Here is a 25,192-nt window from a genome sequence, read left to right on the forward strand (position 1 = left end):
GAACAATGGGAGCTAAAAATCTCCTGAAAATCTATCCATTTCAGTTAGGTGCCTAAATAGGAGCTGAACTCTTCTAAAAGTATCACCTTGGGTGGTTAAGACTTTGTATGATGAGGACCCAAACACCATGCCAGTTCATTCCTTTCTTTTGAGGCACACTGTGCTGTAGTTTATTTCCTCCTGGTAGTTCTGTTTTCATATTTGTTCAGTCCTTGGCCTTCCTGATAAGAAACTTACCAACACTACACACAAACCAGCTAATGTCGCAGTCTTTTTGTTATTCAGATACCGCCTCAATAAGAACTAGACTGAGACTGTCAAATAGAAAAATGAAATCTATTTTGTTCTTGCAATCAACAGCTGACCATATTTAGTTTCAAATGAAATGTAGGAGGACAGTGCATGCTGTGACAGGTGAGAGTGAATGTACCAAATGCATATGTAAACATTAATTCCAAAAGGTAATGTTCATGCAGTACACAAGTCAAAAGAGAATAGGCAGAGGCTCTTCCAGTCTCCTCTACTGTGTCTCTCACATCACAGCTATAGCCATCTGGTATTTGAGTATATTTTCTAAAAATTCACTAAATCTGTTTGGTTAAATTTTTATTTCTCTTCATGTTGGGGGAATTCCACTATATGCAGTTTTGGAAATCTGTTCTATGCCTATTTATTTACTTGAAAGGGTGAAAGAAAAGATAGAAAAACCAGAGACTGAATAGGAAGAGAAAAATCAAGTATATTGGTTTGGCTGATTCCAAACTAAAGTTTTAAAAAAAGCATTCCATGGAGTACCCATTGCTGCTGTTAGAATGTTCCACATACGCTTCAATTTTCTTGTTCTTTTTTGAAAAAATATTCATCTGTTTTGTGATTTTTTTAAAAAACAACAACAGGAATTCCAGGTGCCTTAGGCTATCTACATTCAATATTTAAAAACCAGTTTGCAAAATACTGCCAACTGGCATTTGTTCAGAGCCTGTTAACGATGTCTATTGGCATTTGGATGGCATATTACGACAGCAAAACTCTTTGTGAATCATCTTTTGTGTTAAACTGGTTGCCTGACCATTATTGAAGAGGACAGTCTATCAGAGATTAGCACTGTTCAGTAAGTAATCTATTCCGCTTCACATTCTTTCCTGAAACATAAATCATACATCAAAAGGAATCTTTTTTGTCACTGCTTTGGCTTTTGATCCTTCCTAGTCAAAGACTAATATGAAAGTACATTTCAAATGGCTGTATTATTAAGATTAAAAAAAAACAAATACACAATGAAATAAGAAATACAGGTTTGAAAAAAATACCCCTTTTTCCATATAGAACACAGTTCAAAAGAACCAGCTGATCCTCAAAGCTTGCCAGATGGGTCCTACCAATTATGTTTAAATTATGAGACAGAGATTCTCTAGAGAGTGATGCTACAGTAGAAATCCTTGCTACTTTTCCCTTCTCCTATTTTCCTCAGAGCAACAAGCTATTCCTGAACCAAGTCTGAAATAACTCCTTGGATGGGTGAATATATCACAACATAACACATCCATTCGCTGAATGTCTGAAGTTGGTCTGTTGACTCTAAACAGACTTTCTAAAATGTTAAGTGTGACTCATGCTTCAGTGCTAAAAAATGAGCAAGATAGCTGATCAATTTCAAGATAATATTTGGATTCATTCTCTCTTCCTCTTCCACCTCCTCCTCCCACGCCACAACTCACAAAAGCTTCATTAGACCCTTACCAAACCACTGTAGGATGAAAGAAGATAGTCGTCTTTAGCTATGGTTGTAGAATGAGTCTTGCTTGGAGAAGTCTAATTAAATTTTATTCAGTCATTTGTGTCTGCTGGAAAGATCTCCCTTACCAATAGAAAGTGAAAATGAAATCCAGATGAAGTAAAAAAAAATAATTGGCTAAGATTAATGAAATGTTAAACATAGCTGAGAAAGTTATAATAGATTAGTATAATGGAAAATCTTAGTGTGTCAGCACTAATCTAACCTTTCTTTGGAAATATGTGAACAGTGTAATATTAAGAGGCTTCTCATCCTTTGTAACTTTTTATTCTTACAATATATGACTATAATTGAAAGAAAATAGAAATACTAAAAAGCTATGCTGATCTCAGGGTGATCTGCCTACTAGAACTCTTTTGTACTAGGAGGAAAGAGAGGCAAGAACAAAGAAAAAAGCCTGCTTCCATCTAAAATTCAAGTTGAATGTTTGGAAATTGAGAAGAATTCCTTTTCAGCTGCAATGGTTAATTTTCAGTGAAATGGCAGAGAGTTTGGTGTGGAGAAGTGTGGGGGTGGAAGGAGAGAATTCAGGTGAGGGTGTACATAAGTAGTGATCTAGGACACTGAAAAAAAATTGGTATTAATTCCAAAGACTTGGCCATAGACCACGCATTCCAGAATCCAGACTGCTGCTCTCTTTCCTCCCATACATAAGCCTTGGAATCTGGTTCTCAAACAGCTCCAGTTGTGGTTGAATAAGCTAGAATCAGCAGTAATTTGATTTCAGGGAAACCTCACAAGGAATAAAATACATCTCCTCTGTTATAAAATGGAAATTATTAAACAAAATGGTATTTTCAATACAACGAGTTTGAACAAAGCAATGGGCTCAAACCCAAGACATAAAGCAGAGTTCCCTTAAAGCCAAAGGTCTGAATGGTAGGAATGCAAACCCATTTTACTAGGTAGTGTGTGTCTGTCTTTTCACACTGTGTCTTATTACTATCCCTCCCTTAAAAAACACATCAACATTTTTGTGGTTTGTTGAAGAGGAAATACCAATGGAAAAATATCTTAGTTACCACAAGAAGGAATGCTAGCAACTCTGGAAACACCATAACAATTTATTTCCTTTGCAATATATCCAGTGCAAAGGAAAGTACAGAAAAAATGTCTCTAACACTGAGTTTAATTATAAAAGGGTAATTGCTTTAATCCAACTGAAACTGAACATTGTCCATTTCTTCTGTGGTAAGAAATAGTCAAATCAGGCTCTGCTTGAAGCCTGCCCCAACAAATAAAGCAAAATCCTGTAAGAAAAGACCTCTGCTAAATGCTACAAAACTCAGTGCATATTTTTCACTACAAAAAATGATCTACAATCTACAACTGCAACTTACAAAGAATTCAGAAGCCCCCACTAGCGAATGCTTCCTCTAATGAGCGATGAGCTTTTTAAGAGGAAAGGGGTCTCTTACCTTCTACTAGCAATAAGAAGCTGACATTTCCAACATCTTTCAAGCTTGGACTTAGTACAAACTTAATATGAGGGCCCATATCTGATGTTAAGCACTAAGAAACACTAGATTACACTAGTGGGTGAGGACCCTGATCCTGTGACGACCAAAATCAAATATGCCATGACCGGTAATGGTGCAATATGAAAGACTGTGTGAATCTCATGTAATTTATCATATTTTTCATGTGTGGTTTTTGGATGCAACTCCCTGAAAAATAATGGCCACAGATCCAAACTGATTCTTCTACTTCCCTCCAACAAGGAAACAATTTAGCCCATAATATTCTGACTATAGGTTAAGAGCAGTGAGGAGAAAACAGCTGGGAAAAGAAAAGGCAGGTAGAAATAAGTAAAAATGTGACAGAAAAAAAGGAGACTAAGGAAAGCTAGTAATACGGGAGAAAAGAAATAAATATTTACACTTTGTTTCAAAGTACCTCACATCCAGGGAACCTTGAAAAATGTTTTCTTGTACTGGGGTTTTATGGTGCATTGACTTGCTGCTAAGTACACCTTTCATTTAGTGCCTGGGACAGCTGCCCTCTTTCTCTGGAAATGTTTTGTTTCCCATGAGAAGCCCAAAGTCAAGTCTTGATCTGCTATTGCTTAGCCTAAGCTTTGATTATATAAGAAGAGATTTCACTTTCCCCTATACTATTATCAGCCTATCAATTCATATTTCGTATATTTTAAAAGTATAAAAATATCTCCTTATAATTGTTGACTGCTGCAGTCAAAAGTTAATGGTCACTTGTTTCAGTGCCATAATGTATTTTTAACAGAGTGAACTGTGCCAGGAATGGAACTATTTTCTTTTATCAATATTCAACTCTAGGACTGGCAGTCAAAAATACTAAATGTCTTTTATCATCTATGACTCATGAGCATGAGGCACAGCGGGGGGGGGGGGGGGGGGGGGAAGAGCACTACAGGCTCCACAGCTCCACAGACAGTTTTAGGCTGTGTGTGCACATAACTGAATAGTGTTCACAGAGCGGAGGTTGCCATCATTTTCTCATTTAGGACCACACGTGGCTCTAGCATGGCAACAGTAGAGATCAGTTCTAATGCTAGCTCTTTTTCTTGGCATTTTAAAAAGGCTAGCTTTTAAGAATGCTAGACAAAGGACTGCAGGAAACACTGCTCTTGCACAAACTGAAAGTTTGATATTTTGTTGGACTAGGAACAATATACAGAAGGGTCATGTCTGTGAACAGCTAAAACACTAGGACCGCAGTCCCCATGATAAGCACTGTATTGCCATGCATGCAGAATGGAGGAAAACAAACTAAAAGGCTGTTTAAAGTTGATTCTTACTTCAAAATGAGAATTAATTAAAGGGGGAAGGAGCGAAACTACTCAGGTGAAAAATAACAACAACGAAAATGTATATGATGTCCCAGGAAGCCCATTTACCTGGATTGTGTGGATTAAGGGACAAACTTCAGTGTAATGAGCAGAAATGCTTTAATTAAGGCTGACATTACATTTTTTTCTTCCATATCCCTATTTTAGCTTTCTCATAATTTAAAATTTAAAAACTATATGATTTTGAAGTCTGGATGTGTATACTTGCCCTTCATTCACTAACTTTTAAAACAGAGTTTAACTAACATCGATCAGGCTGCTTGTGATTTGTCTAAACAAATCAAGCATAAATCCACCTCTACGCCATTGTATAATGAGAAGGAAAATGTGGATTTAAAATGAAATTGTTGTACTATTTTTCTCCCTACAGCTTTTTTAATATGGAAAATTCCTTCAGTACTAAATTTCCTGTGTGTGTGCGTGTGTGTATGCGCGTTCATGTTTATTCTTTTCTTTTTTTAATCTTCAGAAATGACTGGCCAAATGTTGCAATGATGACAGAGTGAGGGGAATAGTTTTCACTGCCTCATCTATTACAGGAATCTTATCATTGAGGGAAGAGGTTTTGAAGCACATACAATTTTGTTTGTCAAAACAGAAGCACAACACACAACTAATTTCTATAAACAAAGGCTTGATATCGAGCACAGGAAGGCTACCAAATGAATTGTCACTCAAACTCAAAGCCTGGGTGGCTCTAATAAAAAGGCTTACAAATATTTTTAGCAGATACAATAAGAGTGCATGGAATAGTGCAACTTTTTAATTAATGAACTGTGAATGAATAAAAGCTCACCAGAAAAGCTTTTCATTTGCCAAGAAGGGGGAGGGAAGTGAACTGGATTTAGAGTTTTTATTGTTTCGATCAATGACCCAATACATTTGAAAAATAATGTTACCCAATTTTTGAGGGAACTAACATGATTTCCTGACTGGCTCTAATTATTATTCCATTTTATAGATGAGGAATTGACACACAAAATTAAGTGACTTCTCCATATTCTTACACAGGGAAGCTACAAGAGCATTGAATCCATATTGGCTAATGCCCAGTGTAGAACACTAATCTGAAGACCATCATGCCTGTCGATTTCATTTTAACATTGTGTGAATTGCCTGATACAATGAACTATTTAAATATCTCATCCTGAGTTACATTATTTTTAATTAGAATTAAGATTGGCTGGCCATTTTTAATTATAGAAGTTGATAATTATAGATTCTTTTGTGACTAGTTCTAAGAGTCAAATTCCCCTTAAAAATGAAATTTTGCAATAGTCCGTAATTGGTGTTTTTCACATAAGAATAGATTTATACAACCCTCAAGCAAAAGTAAAATCACCTACCACCATTGACCCTTTAAATCATCTGTGGGCATTAGTGTTGGGATTGTATTCTCAATAAATGTTGTGCTTAAACGAAGCACACAAGATCTTTTATAGGGGAAAAGGCAGTACGCCACATTTATTGAGAATACAACAGTTGCATATGCTTTTCAATCACTCACACACAAACACCATACACACATACAGTCCCACCAGACGATGTTATAGTTACTAGTCCAGAGTCTGTATCAATCTAGTGGCCAGTTATATCAATCACTGAGGGAAAGCAGGGACTTTCGGTCACGATCCGATTCTCATATGGAATTGGTGGCAAGACGAACCCAAAGTTCCTAAGCAAAGCACCGTGCTTTTATAATCCGTTTCTCTGTTGAAGTCTATGGATTCTGCTGTGTAAGTCTGTGTCTGGTGTGTTATCTTGTTGATGTCAATCATTCCCAAAACATCTCCAAAGCTCATCCTGTAATCAATCATCTTTTAGGGGTGCTTGCTTCACTTTAAAACCGTCAATCTGCCAATCCGATCACTCTTTGACCATGTGTTCACACTGGTGGTTACTGATGGTTTCTCTGATGCTGATCAGTCTGTTTTCACCCACGCTTTGTCCCTCCTTCCTCTGGACATCTGGTTCGCACCTTTATCTCGACACATACATACCACTTTCACACACAAACAATCTTTTACAAGGACTTTCAAAGAAAAGCATAATACAAGAGTATCCCACATGGGCAAAGCAAAAAGGCCTTGTAAATCAAACAATTAAGGTTTCAACCTTCAACATTTCTCTAGTCTTGTTAACAGACACAATACCAAAACTGTATTTCTTCACTTACTAAACTCACTAAATTTTAAAACAAAGGAATATATCTATATCTTACTAACGGGCTTAATTTAATAAAATATTAAATGATAATATGTTACCTTACATTGCTACATTATTAATCCAAAAATAAAAATAAAAACTTTAGCTCTCACACAGTGTGGCTCTTCTACCAGGCAGCAGCTTGCACTATGATCTGTCTTTGTTTGGGACTTGAGGTGCTCCCTCTTTGTGACTGGGTCTTCCACTCAAGTCACAGTTTAGTCCTCTGCTTCAGAGGTATCAAAATCCTATTGCACAAGCTGTCCATATGCCATGTCGAAGACCAGTCCAGTGTCATTTCCCCAATGACTGATAAGGGAACCTGGCCCTGCCCACTACTCAGGATTCCAGCCCAGGACTGGAAGCCAGAGTCTATTCAATTTTGGACCCTATTTTTGTTTCCCTGGGCTACTTCCTACCTCACTTATCTAACACCTGCCCCAACTCTTGGCCAAACTTAATTGACCCCAGATGCAATTTCACCCCTCTTGATTTCTCACCTGACTCTACCCAGGGAAAGAGTCCAGCACTACTAGAACTTCTCCTCATCCCTAGCCACCTCCATTTTGCTCTAGTGCAGAGGCCCCCAAATGGTGAGGTGTGCTCCCCAGAATATTGGGGGGTACATCAGGCCTGCATCAACCCCTATGGAGTGCTGTCCACCTCTGCACCAACCCCAGCTCTGCTCTGGCCTAGGGTTGTCAACTTTCTGCATGCATGGAAATCAACACCTTAGCCCTGATCTTTCCCTGAGGTCCCACCTTCTGCTCCACCCTCACAGAGGACCCACGTTCACTCCCTCAGTGGATCACTCCACCATACCCTCACTAATTTGGACAGGGTATAGGACAGGGATTCAGGCCAAGGCAAGGGATCAGGATTCAAACTGGGATGCAGACTCTGAGGGGGGGGTGGCTTGGAGGAAGGGTTTGGAGTGTAAAAGGGAGCTGTGGATTGGGGGGAAGACTCAGGGCTGGGATATGGGCTTACTTTAGGAAGCTCCCAGTCAGCAGTGCAGGACTAAGGCAGGCTCCTTGACTGTTCTGTCTCTGCACCATGCCCTGGAAGTGGCCAGCTGGTCCATCGCCTAGAATGAGGGGGACAAGGGAGTTCTGTGCACTGAATTTACTAGCAGGCACTGCCTCCATATCTTCCATTGGCCACAGTTCCTGGCCAATGGGAGATCAGAACTAGCGCTCAGAGTAGGAGCAATGTGTAGATTCCCTGACCCCATTGCCTGGAACCTGCTAGCTGTTTCTGGGCTACTGCACAGATTCAGTACAAGTAGGAACTAGCCAACTTTAGCCCCTCAGCACTGCTAAGCAAACTTTTAACTGCCCAGGGTGCTTTTTCAACCAAGTGTTCCAGTCATAACCCTAGTCTAGTTCTGCCTCCAGCTATGGTCCTGGCTTCTGGCCCCACATCTGGCTCCACTCCCAGCCTCAGTGCAGCTCCACACTTGGCCAGAGGACTGGATACCAGCCACCACCGTGGCCCAGCTGTGAGTTGGGTCCCAGCTCTATCCTTCCCTCAGCTTTGGCCCCCGCCTTGGACCTCTTGTTCTGTCAACTGTTCACCCCAACCATCATAGCCCTGGCCCCAGCCCTGGCTCCATGGTTTCTGTGGTTCAAACAGGGGCCATGGTTATAAGGGGTGTTTCAAAAGCTCCTCCCTGAAGCCTCCTCCTTTGTTGTTGTTTTTTTTTGGTACAGCAGGACATAATTGACACCAGTCTATAATTAAAGCCCTACCCAAATACAAAATGTGTATCTGCATCTGCAAAAATGATCTGTGGATATCCATATCCACATCTGTGGATGTGGATAGCCATGTAGATAAAGCAGGTATCTGCAAATATGCAGTGTTCCAGATACAAAATGTGTATCTGCATCTGTATCTGCAAAGATGAACTGCTGATATTAGCATTCATATTACAAAGGTGGATTCCCATAGATATAAAGCAGATCTCTGTGGATTTTCAGTATTCTAACTGTAATAACCTTCTTCATTCTATTTTCAATATATATATATATATAACACTTCATTTTAGTATCCTTAAGGAAACACAGGAAGGCTTCTTTTGCACTATTGCCCAGAGCACCAGGGAACATGATCAACAAGTTTTTCTTTTTTTTGGGGGGGGGGGGGGTGTCTACAAACATTATACCACCCATCTTTATTTACTTATAATTTACAGCACTATGTCCTGCTAACACTATAAAAATAGGCTATGTTGATTTTTGTATCATGAATATGGAGAATAGTATTATTTCTGAGCATACACCATACAACAATAGAATGTATTCCTATACATATGAGAATAATTGGAAATGAGAGGGCTGACAAGACAGCAGGGCATGCTCTAAATTTGAAGAGGTAGATATTAATCTTTACTTAAGTAGATAAGAATGTAAAAGTGTGGTCACAAAGGAGCTTGCAAAGGAATGGCAAATTTATGGATGCACAAATTAAAAGGACAATGGTTGAATGACTGTGGATTTGGGGGGCTTTAGCTGGAATTTCCTTCTTCATTCCATTTTAAACTTCTTGTATATGGTTTCCATATTCATGGAAGACGAGGATGGGACAGGCTGCTCAGATGTGCCTATCTTTAAGATGCAATATAGTACAGGATTTGCTTTTTTTTTTTTTTTTTTTTTTTTTGCTCTGGTTACTTCTGGCCTGACATGATATCTGGTTGACCGATCAGTCCATAACTCTGGTGTCCATATCGTTGAGGTTCTACTGTAATGTAAACCTAGTCAGGGAAGAATAGAAAAGGTTTGTACTTGTGAAACAGGCAGATGCTCCCGTTTGGAAGGTTTGCTGTCCTAATTATATATTATTTGGTCCCAAAGTGCCCACAAGTCTGGTTTCAAGGTACTTTGGAACCCCTTCCTTACATTGAACAAACAATCCATCTATAACATTTTTTGTGAATTTATGTTTAGCCCAAATTACCTAAATTATTGTTCCTCCCATAATTTAACTATTTCAAACTTATTCCTATGGCTAATTACTATTTTAATTAAATGCTGTCATTGTCTAAACTGCCCTCGTTTCTGTTCTGAGGAATACAAGTTCTAATCTGTACCTTGAATTCTTTCACAATGTGAAAAGTATTAGATTTTAGGATTAATTGTCAATTTGTTACCAGGTGATGCTGTAACATATTCTCTTAAATTATTTTTAATGTGAAAACAAATGTTTAGTCTTGAAAAGACGTTCTGTGTTGGTCGTTTAGTTTATTAAAACTTAGTGTTCTTTTGAGAGGCAGCTGTATGAGCTGAAAGTTTCCCTCTTTCTGCTCTGATCTCTGAGGCTATGTCTAGACTGTAGGCTTCTTTTGGAAGAACCTTTTCTCAGAAGAGATCGTCCAAAAAAGTCTTCTGAAAGACAGTGTCCACACACAAAAGTGCAACGAAAACGTGATCTGCTTTTTCAAAAGATAGCGTCCGCACTGAATGGACTCTATCTCGCATTTAAGCTGTGATTACTATGGATGGAGTGGCCACCAGGGCACCTATGCTTTTTCCTCTTCTTTCGAAAGAACTCCCTCTTCCCCGTCCACTCATGCCTTTTCTGAAAGAGCTCTTTTGGGAAAAGGCTTCTTCCTCATAGAAAGAGGATTACCAATGCTGGAAAAAACCCTCTGTTCTTTTGATTTACTTTTGGAAGACTATGATTGCAATGTGGATGTAACTAAGCTTTTGTTGGAAAAAAGGCCGTTTTCCAACAAAACTGTAGTATAGACATACCCTGATACAAGTCAACTCTTGAGGCAGAGTTGTTCTCTGGGAAATGTGTGTTACAGCTAGGCTGATATTCCTGAAGGGCAAAGTCTACTCTGTTTATCTAGCGTTAACTCTGAAACATAGTGATGGTAAATTGGGTCAACATGTTCCATGATGTTTATTTCACATTTTGTTTTCCATTATTATTGGATGGAATGGTGATTATGAATGCAGAAGTTTGCATAATTTTAAAATAAGTGCACTGTAATAGGTGGTGGAGCCCTTATATGCTGTTCATTGTTGTGTGTGGTGGGTTTTTTTTGCCTCTCAGTTTCCTTAGTCTACTTACCAGCAGTGTTTCCCAACCTTTCTCACAAAAAGTAAGGTAGAAAAGTCTCTCTCAGGAACTGAGAAGATGGGGAAGGGAAAATATTTTTGCCCTGCACTTTTGATCTGCCACCTGTAAGTCTTATTCCTGTGACTATGGAGGAAGAGCTCACCAATATCTCTCCTTATTGACTTTCACTATTCTGCTAATGACTTCTCAGTTCAGAAAAAAAAGCTAAGTGAGAGTCAGGAGAGAAGAAAACAAAGAATAGCCAAGGAATCAGCTTGATAGGGGTGCCAGGGCTTAGAGCAAGTAAAGGTGATAAAACAGAATTATTTGTTGCAATCTTTTCCCTAAACCCAAGCATGCTCTTTCTTGATGTTGTTCCCTTTTGCCCCAGGGCTTACTGGGCCACTGTTTCTATTTTTTTTTTTTTGAGGTCTTTGTTTGTTCAAGTAGGTTGGAGAATAATCCTTTTTATGGAATAATTTTTATTTATTTATTTAGCTTTACTTTGGCTTGCAATGACCATGCTGTTTTAGGGGAGATGTTAGGCCACTGTATGAACTATCTGAAAACATTGTGCTGGTGGCATTTAATGCACTTTGATATATTTTATGCTCTGTATATGTGAAAGATATTCTTTTATCTCTTACTTGAAATGGATTTTTCATTTTTATGATTGCTTTTGTTGCTTCTCCAGTATTCTGTGACGTGTATAGAAGTGCTCTAGTTAGGACAGGCTAAGACTTTGTTGATGTCTGTCATGTGCTGGCTTATTCTTATGGTTTCTTAAATTCCTTATAGGTTTCACAAAATAATTCAGTTGAATAGTCCCCAAAGGAAGTAAAATATGCTTACAAGTTTTGTTGTCTTTTAACTAACGTCCTAACTTAACAGTTATTTAAAATATGTATTTTTCCAATGATACATTGTGATCCAGATACAAGACGACTTTGTTATAAGCAGGAAAAGAGCAAGTTTTTTATAAAGCAATGTTTTCCCAGTACTGAAAAAAAGTCACAAAATCAATGCAGTGTTTTCATTTGAAAGCTTTTTGAGCAGGCAGGGGTAAGTTCATAAACAGCCATGATGTTTATACTCAGCTTTGACAGCTTGAATTTGTGAAGCTTGGAAACATTTAGAAACCGTTCATGTTGTGTGTGTTATTCTCCTTTGTTCTGTCTTGTTACAGCAAATACAAAAGAGTACATAAAAATACATTATTGAGCTGGCTAAAACGGAGAACAGGAAAGGTATTTCTGATATATTTTAAGATTATGAGGTAAGCAGGTATTTACTGTGGGTGCGCTTAGACTGGCAAGTTAATGCACAAAAGCGGCCGCTTTTGCGCAAAAACTTGCTAGCTGTCTACACTGGTCACTTGAATTTCCACAAGAATGCTGACAATCTAATGTATGATTGTCAGTGTTCTTGCGCAAATACACTGACGCTCCCGCTTGGGAAAAAGCCCTCTTGTGCAAATGGTTTTGTACAAGAGGGCCAGTGTAGACAGGTAAAAACTGTTTTGCGCAAAAAAGCCCGATGGCGAAAATGGCCACCGGAGCTTTCTTGCACAAAACCGCGTCTAGATTAGCATGGATGCTTTTGCGCAAAAGCACTTTTTCCACAAAAGCATCCATGCCAATCTAGACACTCTTTTCCGCAAATGCTTTTAATGGAAAAACTTTTCCGTTAAAAGCATTTGAGGAAAATCATGCCAGTCTAGACGCAGCCTATGTGTTTTCAGCCTACAGTTTTAATATCTGGGGGCAAGGTTGTTGTTTATTATTTGGGCTTGGTTTTTTTGTTGATTTTTTCCTTTGGTGTTTCCTTAGACATGTCATTAACATTTATTTATTTATTTTCCACCAGTTTGCTAAACAACACTTATCCCTTATGAACATGCACATGCTTTATACCACAGAAATTTGAGATTTCATTCATGTTGACCTATAGAATTGGAGAAGGTGCAGAGAAGAGCAACAAGAATGATTAAAGCTCTAGAGAACATGACCTATGAAGGAAGAATTGGGATTATTTAGTTTAGAAAAGAGAAGAATGAGAGGGGACATGATTGCAGTTTTCAGGTATCTAAAATGGTGTCACAATGAGGAGGGAGAAAAATTGTTCTCCTTGGGCTCTAAGGATAGGACAGGAAATAATGGGCTTAAACTGCAGCAAGGGAGGATTAAGTTGGACATTAGGAAAAACTTTCTAACTGTCAAGGTGGTTAAACACTGGAATAAATTGCCTAGGGAGGTTATGGAATCTCCACCTCTGGAGATATTTAAGAGCAGGTTAGATCAACATCTATCAGAGATGTTCTAAACACTATTGGGTCTTGTCGTGAGGGCAGGGGACTGGACTCGATGACATCTTGTGGTCCCTTCCGGTTCTAGTGTTCTATGATTCTATAAGAACCCTTATTACACCACCATCCTCATCCAAATGATCAGTCTGCTTCTTTTAACACTGACATAAGAGCCTGAGGCAAAGTTTGCAAAAGTAGATGGGACCTTGCAATTTGTTCTGAAGTTCAACAGATTAAAATGCTGTAAAATCACAGGGAAAGATCACAGGGAAGTGAAGCACATTCCAAAACTGAAGACCTTTCCTTGAAAGCTTCCTTCAAATAACCAAGAATCATGAATTTGAGTGCCTAGCCCAATCTTTATCACTAGGATATCTCACTGACACAGAGATAGGTAACTTGGCTACTTAGAAAATATTATAGTTGCTATGTTATTGTTACTTAGATTTCAATCTGCAGCTTTGATATAAAAGATCCAATCTTCCATGGATAATTAAAATTATATATTTGGGGTGCAAATCCATCCAGGATTCTGCATAAATTAGTGTAATTAGCAGCATTTTGTAACTGTATGTGCTGTAACACAGAATGAGAAGTTGAGACTTTAAAAGCAGATCTGTGTGCACAATTTAAGACGAAGGGATATTTTTTTATGTCTGTCACTCCATGTGATCAGACCTGTGTAGCTGAGAAGCTGAATACTTGGAGATATTCTGGACTTTCCTTGATAAAAGTGAAAAAAATAGGCCTACTGGTTAAAACCCTCCACAAACATCGGTGTAAATAATAAAGTATGTAACTTCCTCTGTATAATTTACTGCCTTTTACATGACCACAAAATTTCTTCACTATTTTTTCCATAGCTCAATAGCATAGTTATACATCCTCTTTCTTTCTAATTCTTTCCTATATTCCTTACAATGTTCCCTGTCACTATACAGAGCCCATCCTGGTATAATGTATATTTGTTTTGGCTTTTGCAGATGAAAATAGAAAAAAGAAAAAGAATAAACCAGCTTAATCAAAGTCAATGAAATATTATTTGGAAACCAAAACCACCTCTGGGCTTTGAACTCATAGGCCAAGTTTTATTTCAGTGAGAATTAAAACGTCTAAGCTTTGAATGTTTGAATGGAAACACTGCTAGGGCTCTAACAATGGTAGTGCCTAGAAGCTCTGCCCTAATAAGAAATCCTGTGCATTTGTATGGCCTGAAACTCCACTGAACAAAAGAAGTAACAGAAACAATAGTATGAAGTGAAATGAAAAAATCACGCGCGCACACACATACACACAGAGCTAATGGAAAACTTATTTGAAAAAAATGGAGAATGGGCTTTGAGCCCACCAGGCTTTGTTCCCTCTTTGTTGAATTCTGAAACCTGCCAAAGGAAATAAATAAATAAATAAGAGCTACAAAGGGGTGGGGGAAGGGGAGAGTACTTCTTTCCTTAATCCATCAGGCAGTTTTCTCATTCATGCATATTAGTCTTGATTTAAAAGTGGCTAATGAATTGGGACCAGCTGTGTATGGGTGCGTGCACTAGGCTCTTTGTGCAGGTAGGCGGCTTAGAGTATATTTGATCCTTGGGTAATGGAGGTTAGACAGGAGGTAAGAGATGACACTTTCTCAGTGATTGATGTATTGTGGAACAGCCTCCTTAGGAGGATTAATTGCTTTGTTTGTTTTCTCTATGCTAATGGGCAGCAACATGACTGAATCCGATTTGATTCAGGCTCCCTCAAGGTTAACCCCAGGGAACGTTTAAGCTATCAAGCATGATTGGTAGCACAACCAATGCAAGACTGAGGAACTTTGGTATTTAGATGCAGAGTGAGCTGTAGTTGTGCGAAGGGGAATAATTCCAGTTACAAATGACTTATTTCTCTACTGCCAACCAGTGTGCACCTAACCTGCCAAATTTCAGCCACCTCCTTGTTGCGAATCACAGAGAGTGATTTGTGGGGTCTTGGGAATTGGGGGTAGTACTGGAAATAGCTTTACCCTCCCCTCAACATCTGGGCACAGAAAGAAGGAGATCAGCATTCAGGACACGGGGCATTAACTGACACTGAGGAAGAGACTTGTCAGTTGACAAAGATAGTGGACAGTATCTCTGGGAGAATGCATTATTTATTATTTTCTTACTGTTGGACACATATGCTACTTGAAAATCTTTTAAAATGCTTCAATAACTGACAGGACAGAGAGTTTCTTTTGACATGCTAGTCATAGCAATATAACTTCTTTGAGCCCATTCCTCCTGTTTAAGAGATATTATGCCAAACATCATCATTCTGAGTGCCCAGAGTGGTAAAGGTTTAATGGAGAATCTGTTAGAGATCTACTGGAGTCCCTGCATGTCAAAACGGATAAGCTGCAGGCCTTGAATTAAAAGAAATTTTAGAATGACAAACACACCTTAAAAATTCAAGTCTATGACTGACTGCAATATGTCTCCATATATTGCAATATATCTCCTTGTCCCTCCGCCCCCACCTTCTGTTCTATGTAGCTGATTTGTTAGTTTGTAAATTGTTTACTTTTTTGATTGTATCCCTCTTTTATATAATGGTCATGCCAATTCACTTTCAGAATATGATCTGAAGAAGTGGGTCTGCCCCATGAAATCTCATCACCTAATAAAACATCTTGTTAGTCTTTAAAGTGCTACATGACTGCTTTTTTTGTTTTATCTCCATATGTGGCAGATGTATTTTTGTTTTATGCATACTTTAAATTAGGGCTATTCAACTTTGGAAGCCCCAGAGGCCACAATACCAGCTCACAGCACATGCTGAGGGCCACAACTTAGGTGTGGTTGCATATACATGAAAATATATGCAAATAGCTTATTTCATACTGACAGACATGAATACAAAGATTAAGGCAAGACTACACAACACACAGGTCCCATTTAAGTCAGTCCTCTGATACTAATACAGTGCAATATTTACCCAAATCCTATCCATATGACAGCACTTTTAATGAGCAATGCTAGTCCAGGAATTTAACTACTAAAGCGCATATCAACAGAAGACGAAGTTATCTTGTGCAGTAACGATGTTTCTTCGAGGTGTATGTCCCCGTGGGTGCTCCACTTGAGGTGTCGGGCTCGTCCTGGTGCTGCAGGTTGGAGAGTTGTCAGCCATGGTCCAGCTGGACCGCGCAAGTGTGGAGCGCGTGCTGCTCGCGCTGATTGTTAGCTTGCGCCGAGTCCGGCTTCCTGCCAGTTCCTCCGAACTTGATCACTCCTGAAAAACATAAACTCCTATGAGGGGAGGAGGGTGGGTCGTGGAGCACCCATGGGGACATACACCTCGAAGAAACATCATTACTGTACAGGATGAGTAACTTCGTCTTCTTCTTTGGTGATGTCCCCGTGGGTGCGCCACTTGAGGTGAGTACAGAGCAGTAGCCTCGTCTGAGGAGGGGGGATCGGAATTAAGATCTGTCTGCTGTGGACAGCACCGCAGAGGACAGTGCTGATTCTCGAGCAACTCTATTGATGGCATAGTGCTTAGCAAATGTCATGTCTGAAGACCATGTTGCCATACGGCAAATGTCTTGGATTGGGACTCCTTTGAGAAAAGGTAGAGAAGTAGACATTGCTCTAGTGGAACGAGCCGTAATAGGCGTTGATATGGACTTGTTCCATAAAGTATAGCACATTTCACAATTATTTTAGATATCTGCTGTGAAGACAACTGTTGGCCCTTGGATTTCCCATCGACACACAGGAGGAGCTGTTGGGATTGTTGAAAGGGGCGAGTCTGATCCAGATAAAAGGCGAGCGCCCTGCAGACGTCTAAGGTATGTAGACGGGCTTCGTGAATCGTTGCATGTGGTTTGGGGTAAAAAATCGAGAGTATTATAGGTTCATTAATATGAAATTGTGAATTCACCTTCGGTAGAAATTTTGGGTGCGAGCGTAGTATTATCCCTTGGTTGGTGAAGAGAATGTACGGAGGATCAGCTGAAAGAGCTGCCAATTCTCCGACTCATCTGGCCAATGTTATGGCTAGAAGGAATATCACCTTCATGGTGAGAGTCTGAATGTCACATGTGGCTAGAGACTCGAAGGGTGGATACGTGAGAGTGTCCAAAACGAACTCAAGATTCCAGAGAATAGAAGGTTTTCTGTGTGGAGGTTGTAAGTTCATTAATCCCTTCAGGAAACGTTTAGTCATAGGGTAAGACATAATTGAAAACCCTTCAACTGATTGTCTGAATGCGGAAATCGCTGAAAGATGGACTTTAATGGATTAAAGACCCAGTTTAGACAGGTGCAGTTGGAGGGCATAGTCCAGAATGCAGTGGAGTGGGGTGGACATCGCATCGAACCCGTTGTCTGTACACCAGGAATGGAACCGATGCCATTTATAAAGGTAAGTCTTTCATGTGGAGTCACGCCTGCTGTGAAATAATATATGTTTCACCTCTTGTGAACAAAGTGCCTCTGCGCTATGGAACCAAGTAGGAACTATGCCGTGAGATGCATTTGGTCGATGAACATCCCTGGTTGCATGAGCAGATCTGGCCATTTGGGTAGCGGATAAGGTGGTCAGCGAGACATTTGCAGAAGAAGAGGGAGCCAGGTCTGTCTGAGCCAGAAGGGCGCTATTAGTATCACCGTGGCCCTGTCGTTGATTATCTTCTCCAGCACACTGGGGAGAAGTGGAATAGGAGGGAAGGCATTAAGAAGATAGTGGTGAGCCCAGCTGATCAGGAACGCATCCCCCAGAGATTCGGGGCTCAGACTGGCTCTGGAACAGTATCTGGGACATTTGGTGTTGTGATGTGTGGCAAACAAATCTATACTGAGGTACCCCCAGCGCTGGAATATGGAAAGGACCACTTCGTGATTGAGTTACCACTCATGTTGAAGAAACAGGTGACTGTTCAAGGCATCTGCAATGGAATTGTCTTTGCCAGGTAGGTATGATGCCATGAGAGTGATCTTGTGGTTGATACACCTGTTCCATAACTTCTTGGTTTCTGCACACAAGGACCTTGATCGGGCCCCTCCTTGTCAATTGATGTAGTACACTGGGGTGGTGTTGTTGGAGAAGACCTGGACACTCTGACCACAGATATTGGGAAAGAATATCTTGCATTCATTGAATACCTCCCTGAGTTCCAGAAGATTGATGTGCTGCAGGGCTTCTTGAGCATTCCATTGGCCTTGAGTGAATTCACCCTCGCAGTGGGCTCCCCATCCTAGGAGAGAGGTGTCTGAAGTAACTTAGACAGTGGGATGCAGATGGTGGAAGGGAACCCCCAAGAGCATGTTGGTCGGAGAATTCCAGCTCGCGAGGGATCATTTCACTGTCAGTGACAGTGTTACTAGCCTGTGTATGTTGCAATTGCCCAGACGATATATGGACAGCAGCCAATGTTACAGACACCTGAGGCGTAGTTTGGCATTGCACTACATATATTGTCACTGCCATGTGTCCCAAGAGTTGGAGACAAGTAAGTATTGACACTCTTGGGCTGATGGACAGTGACTTTGTGAGGTTTTGAATATTGTGAAACCTTTCTGTAGGAAGATAGGCCCTGGCGGTCGTAGAGGCTAATCGTGCCCCAATGAACACGAGGGATTTTTGTGGTATGAGAGAAGACTTTCAATACAAGGCCCAGATCTGTGAATAAGTGTTGTGAAACCTGAGTGGCCGAAAGTGCACTCTCAAACAAGTGAGCCTCGATCAGGCAGTCGTCCAGGTATGGGAAGATCATGATGCCTTGACGATGAAGGTATGCTGCCACCACCGCAAGTGTCTTTGAAAACACTCTGGGTGTGGAGAAAAGGCCAAACGAGAGGACTTTGTACTGAAAGTGTTGCGTGCCCACGATGAACCTCAGAAAACATCTGTGTGCTGTGTGTATTGTCACATGGAAATACACATCTTGTAGAATGAGGGACGTGAACCAATCATCTTTGTTCAGGGTTGGAAATATAGAAGTTAGAGTCACCATCCTGAATTTCTGCTTCCTGAAGTACCGATTGAGATTGTGCAGGTCCAGTATCCGTCTCCATCCTCCCAATTTCTTCTCGGTGAGAAAATAGCGGGAGTAGAATCCCCTGCCCCAAAACTGATCGGATACTGCCTCCACCGCACCAATCTCTATGAGACAGAAAACCTCCTGCATTAGGAGATTCACGTGAAATGGGTCCCTGAAAAGGGATGGAGTTGGAGGGATGTTGGGGGGATGGGAAAGAAAAGGGTTGGAATATCCTGATGTTACTCTCTCTCAGCCCCAACGGTCTGTGGTGATGATAAACCATCTGTGCTGGTACGGTCTCAGTCGATGATGGAATAACTTCTGTGTTTCCGGGTCGTACGTTAAAGGAATGGTTCTCAGTCCCTCAATCACACCATCAAACTTGCTGTATGTTGTTCTGGGAATTAGGGTTTCGTCCGGTTTGCAGTCTTCGCTTTTGTTGACGTGGTCTGGAGCATTGTTGTTGCTGTTGTTGTCCGAACCTCGGTACTTCATACGAGAAGTGTCTCTGTCCGAAGTAGGGAGTATATCGTCTGCGACGATATGGAGGTGTATACATCCCTAACGTTTTCAGGGTAGTCCTAGAGTCCTTGCCCAAATGCAGAACTTGGTCTGTTTTCTCTGCGAATAGACTTTGCCTTTCAAAAGGCAGGTCTTCTACCTTAGATTGCAAGTCTTTAGGTACGGAGGCCATTTGTAGCCACGAAGAGAGTATCATAACTACTGATGTTGCCATGGCACGTGCCGCTGCATCGGCAATATCCAGGGAAATTTGTAAGGCCATTGTTGAGGCCGTATAGCCTTCCTGAACAACTGATTTTAAGCACTGCTGTTTCTCGTCAGGCAAGTTCTCTAAAACTGCTACCATCTTTGAATAATTATTGAAGGTATGGTTAGAGAGATCGGCCATATAGTTTGCCATTCTCAGTATAAGTGCGGCTGAAGAATAAACTTTCTGTCCAAAAAGATCTAAGCGTTTAGATTCCTTATCAGCCACAGCATTCATATGTTGTGATGTCTTAGATTTTTGCTGGGGTGCGTCCACAACAAATGAGTTTGATTGAGGATGCATGAAGAGAAATTCCATCTCTTCCGTGGGAACGAAATATTTCTTGTCCGTCCTCTTATGAGTGGGCTGAGCAGACGCCGGTGCCTGCCATATGTCATTGGCAATTTCTAGGATCGCATCGTCAAAGACTAATGCCTTTTTGGATTTTTGAAGATTCTTCAACAACTTGTGTTGTTTCTGTTGGACTTCTGCTACATGCAGGTCCTGTGATTCTGCTACCTTTTTAAAGAGTCTTGAAACTGGTGATTGTCATCTACTGGAGAAGAATTTCTAGGGAACACCACATCATCTGAAGAGGATGAAGTAGCAGAATGGTCCATTGGGGATTGTTCCTGCTGATGCTGTTCCGGTGTTACTAGTTGTGCTGACTAAGTGCACTTGAGGGCGAGGCACATTTCCAGCCGGCGTCGAGGATCGAGTGGAAGCAGCTGATGGAGTAGGAACCCTGGAGCTGTTGTGGAAATGATACCGATAACGTTGTGGGGATCGGGAAGAAGAATGCCCAGAAGAGTACCCTCGCTCCTTATGGTAATCTCTATGGTGACGATGATGATCACGATGATAACGAGAAGATGAATATGCAGGTGAGCATCTTCGTCTGAACTCATGATGGTATCGAGGTGAAGATGAGCGTGTGGGTGACCTAGGTGAACGAGATCTGCATCTGGTGTACGAAGGTGATCCAGAATGTCTGTGGTAGTGATGCAGTGATGGTGAGTATCGTTGGTAGCATCTTCTCGAGGTATTAACTTCATGAGTCTCATGCCTGTGTGGCTCAGAGAAGGCAGAAGAAGGTGATCTTTGTGGATGAGGAACTAACTGCTCAGGGCTTGGTGGAAACTGAAACCCTGTGCCTGCTGAATGATCAGCGTCTGCATGCAGCACTAATTGATGTGAGCTGTGGGGGAAGCCCTGTTGCTGCAGTGCCCATGAGTACTCTGGGAGCCGGCACAGTACAGCCCTAGGGGTTGAGACACTAGTGTTCTGGCACTTGTCAGTTTCAGGCACTGGAGCCGGCACCGGCGAAGAGCTTGCTGAGAAGGCACTCAGCACTGGTGACAGTGCTGGAGTGAAGGGGTACCGAGCCTGCCCCAAAACCGTCGGTGCTATGCTTGGCACCGTAGCAGCCAGCCTCGAGGTGACTGGTGCCATAGTCTCTGGAACCGGGATGGACGGTGCCACATTAGCCAGCATGGAAGTGGATGAAGCCACTAGGAAGTGCTAGGAGCCAACATTGAGATAGTCGGTGCCACTGCTGCTGGCGCCGATGTCAGGACCGCTTGGGCTGAAGTACTCGGTGCCGAGGGAGCATGAAGGTTCTGATGCCGATTCAGATCTCAGAGGCACCATCGTTGCCCAATCCGTCCCCCTGCTAGAGGTGGGGCTGGGCTCGGAAATACTGCAGCTCTTTGCATGCCGCTGTCCCTGATGGTGGTGCCCGGATGATTTCTGGTCCCTGCTCTTAGAAGAGACAGTCGGGGTGGCCGGTTTAATTCATTGAGATTGTCCATCCTGCGGCTGAAGCGCGCTGGTGCAGAGGAGCAGCTTCAGCCGCATTTCGCGGTCCCGTCTGGCTCTGCCAGTCAGTTTTTAGCAATGTGGGCATTTGTGAGGTACATGACCCAGGCATTTGACACAAAGTGAGTGTCCATTAGATGCTGGCATGGAGTCATGGCACTCAGAGCATTTCTTGAAGGCAGAGGAAGCTGGCATTTTGAAACTGAAGATAAGCGATTTTTTGGTTGTTTTTTTTTAAATGGGAAACTATTCAGAGAACTGTAACTAACTAACTTAATACCTAATTACTAATGGCTGACTAACTATTTACAGAATTCTTGTTTTAGCAGTTGAGGAGAAGGGAGTTGCTCCACCTGCGACTGTTGAACAGTAAGGAGGAAATGGCGGGAAGCCGGACTCAAAGCAAGCTAACAATCAGCGCGAGCAGCACACGCCCCACGCATGCGTGGTCCAGCTGGACCACAGCTGACGACTCTCTGACCTGTGGCGCCAGGACGAGACCAACACTTCAAGTGGAGCACCCATGGGGACATCACCAAAGAAGACCAGCATATTGACTATTTTTTTTGTTTTTTCTCCCACCCGTGGGCTATGTGTTGAGTTCCATGTGAACCCAAACTGCACTGCGGGCTGCAAAGAAATGGGCCACGGGCCGCATGTGGCCCATGGGCCGTGTGTTGAGTAGCCTTTAATTTTTCTGTGTAGAGATTTTTTTTCAGGATAATTTAAAGACATTTAGAAAAACAGACTAGACTTGATTAAGTTTCTAAGATATTCTGCTACAGGTTGGACCTCCCTGGGGTACCCTCAGGAATTGACCCATCTCAGACAAGGGTGTTTGCTGGATCAGGGGAGGTGTGTGTGTGGGTGGGAAACAGCCTTATGGCTGGGCTCCTCTCCCTAGCCTCTGGGCTCTGCTGCCCCATCAGCTCTGGCTCTGTGGGCTCTGTTTCCCTGCTGAGTGTGGTAGTCCTCCAACAGCTCCACTAGCTTCCCTGTTCACTGCCCCATGGGCTCCAGCTTTGCTGCTTTGTGGAGTCTGCGGCCCCACTGGCTCTGGCAGCCCTGCCAGCTTTGCTGCTGCATGGGCTCTGCTGTCTGCCAGTTGGTGAGCTCCACTCCCAACTGCTGCCAATGTCTGCTGCTGGGGCTTTTTGATCCATCAACATCTGTGGTCCTACTGGACCACAGATGTTGATGAATCAGTGTCTGGGACCACAGAGGTTCAACCTATATTTTCACTGCTAATAATTTGACAGTGGAAGTGGAGGGAAAGTGAGGGTGCATCTACACAGTGGAGCTAGCTCAAAATAAACAATTTGAGCTATGCAAATTCAATCAGTGCGAGCTAATTTTGAAATAGCTTGGTCTAACAGCACCAAATTTTCAAAAAAAACGCTATTCTAAAACATTCCTTAGCCATCGTTTAATGAGGGTTACAGGGATGTCAGAATAGCGAGTCCGTTATTCTGAAATCTATTTCAAAATAATGAGCTAGTTCAAAAGACATGGAATAGCTATTTTGAGTTACCTCCAGTATCCCAAAATAGTGCTGCAGTCTAGACGTACCCTTAGAGAGCTGTGACACGGAGGATTAGTCACAGAAGTCTGAATTTGCAAGTCTTGAAAAAAACACCCATTGTAGACTTGGGTAAGTTAAGTATGCTTTTCTCCCTCTTGCTCCTTGTGTGTATTTTGATAATATATTTAAAATCTTTGAGGCTGTTTTGAAGATTAATTACATAGTGTGTTAAGAACTTTTAATGATTAATAAAGAGTTTGGATTTCTAAGAAAGGATAATACTATATTTCTGACACTCTTCAATAGTGTGTTAGCTGATTTGAAGAAACTGTATTGACTCAACCTAACAATTATGAAGGCTCAAACAAAATGTAAGTTGGACCTCCCTGGACTGGCACTTTCAGGACCTAACCAGTCTCAAATTAAGGAGTTTTCTGGACCAGGGGAGTTCAATTCTGGCTCCTCTGCTGACAGACTCCGGGCTTTTTTGGGGTCCATCGGCAGATCGGGCTGGGCTTCTCTCTGGACTCCATGCCTTTTGCTCAGTTCTACTGCTGGTCTGTCTCCACTCCTGGCCTTTGTCTGGGTTCTGTTGCTGGCCCTGGCTCATTGTCTCCAGCCACCTGTCTCCTAAACCTGGCCCAGTGACTTGCCAGGTTCCACTGACAGTCCCAGCTGTTGGGCTCCATGCACTAGGCTGGGTTCCACTGTCAGCCCCAGCCCTGACCACCAGGCTACAGGCCCTCAACTGGTTTCTCCTGCCAGATACCCTGTTTCCAGGCTGCTGGGCTCTGCTGCCAGTCCAGCCTGGCTGCAGGACTCCCTGTCCTAGGCCGGCTCCACTGCTAGCCCCAAGCTCCTGGCTCCCCTGACAACCACTGCCACCCCAGACCCGCTCTCAACTGTTCCCCCAACCCCCTCACAGCTACTGGACTCCCAGCCATCAGGACTCTCTGGTCCTACCAGACCATGGATGTTGCAAGACCGGAGGTTCAACTTGTAGACAACATCTACTTATTCTAACTGGTCATAATGAAGCTCTTTTTCCTCAATTCAGATTGCAATAGAAAATCCTTTAGTCAAGTACCAATTCACGCTTGAGTCAAGCGTCCATCTCCTCTCCCCACTTCATTAGGTCCTAGAGTTTTGAGATAGATACTCTTTACATCAGGAGTTTCATGTTATTTCTTTCTTAAGGGTGTGAAAAAACAGATCTGAGATACTGAATGGGGTAACCAGAAAAAAGAACAGTACATCAAATTGCACTCCCAGTCAAATCATTGAGGTCAATGGGATTATATCATTGTGTGTGAGAGAGAGAATGTATTTCTATGTACTCATCTGTCATCTAGTCCAGGAAAATGATGCATTGCTGACAAAGGCTGTCAGCAATGTGTCTCCACCCTGGGGGGCGGGGGACACATTCTATGCATTATACTCTTGACAAAATCATTTTCTTCACTGTATCACAAAAACCATGATAGACATGACATTCTAACATATGTATCTCATTTTCAGCACTGTATTGTATTACAGCTATAAATTAAAACCTAACTAAAAACCAGAGTTTCACAATTAATATAGCCAATACATAATTTAAGTAAAAGAGCTTGTATAAAGGAAGATGTTTTAATCTTTTATTCTCAGTGGCCACTTAGGCTATGTATAGACATATGCAAGAGAATATGCAAATGAGGCAAAAAGGTGAATATTGCCACACTTTGTTTGCATACTTAATTAGCTGCCATTTTTGGCAACGGGCTTTTGCGCAAAAAGGAGCCATCTACACGGCTCCTTTTTGTGCAAAACACCCCTCTGGTGCAAGAGTTGTTCTTCCTGAAAAAAAGCGGCAGAACGGCTATTGCGCAAGAGG

General features: G+C 41.7%; 1 long non-coding RNA gene across 1 annotated transcript in view; it reads left to right on the plus strand.

The window, feature by feature from the left end:
• The window catches only part of LOC142827130 (uncharacterized), a 58,648-nt gene extending 33,741 nt beyond the window's left edge, over window positions 1-24,907 (plus strand). The window contains exons 2-3 of the long non-coding RNA XR_012901573.2: window positions 16,893-17,017; window positions 22,124-24,907. This is a non-coding gene — a long non-coding RNA (uncharacterized LOC142827130). The remainder of the gene's footprint in view (window positions 1-16,892; window positions 17,018-22,123) is intronic.
• Window positions 24,908-25,192: the final 285 nt, after the last annotated feature.

Source organism: Pelodiscus sinensis, chromosome 2, assembly GCF_052426305.1.
Source record: "Pelodiscus sinensis isolate ZL-2025 chromosome 2, ASM5242630v1, whole genome shotgun sequence".
Classification (NCBI taxonomy): Eukaryota; Metazoa; Chordata; order Testudines; family Trionychidae; genus Pelodiscus; species Pelodiscus sinensis.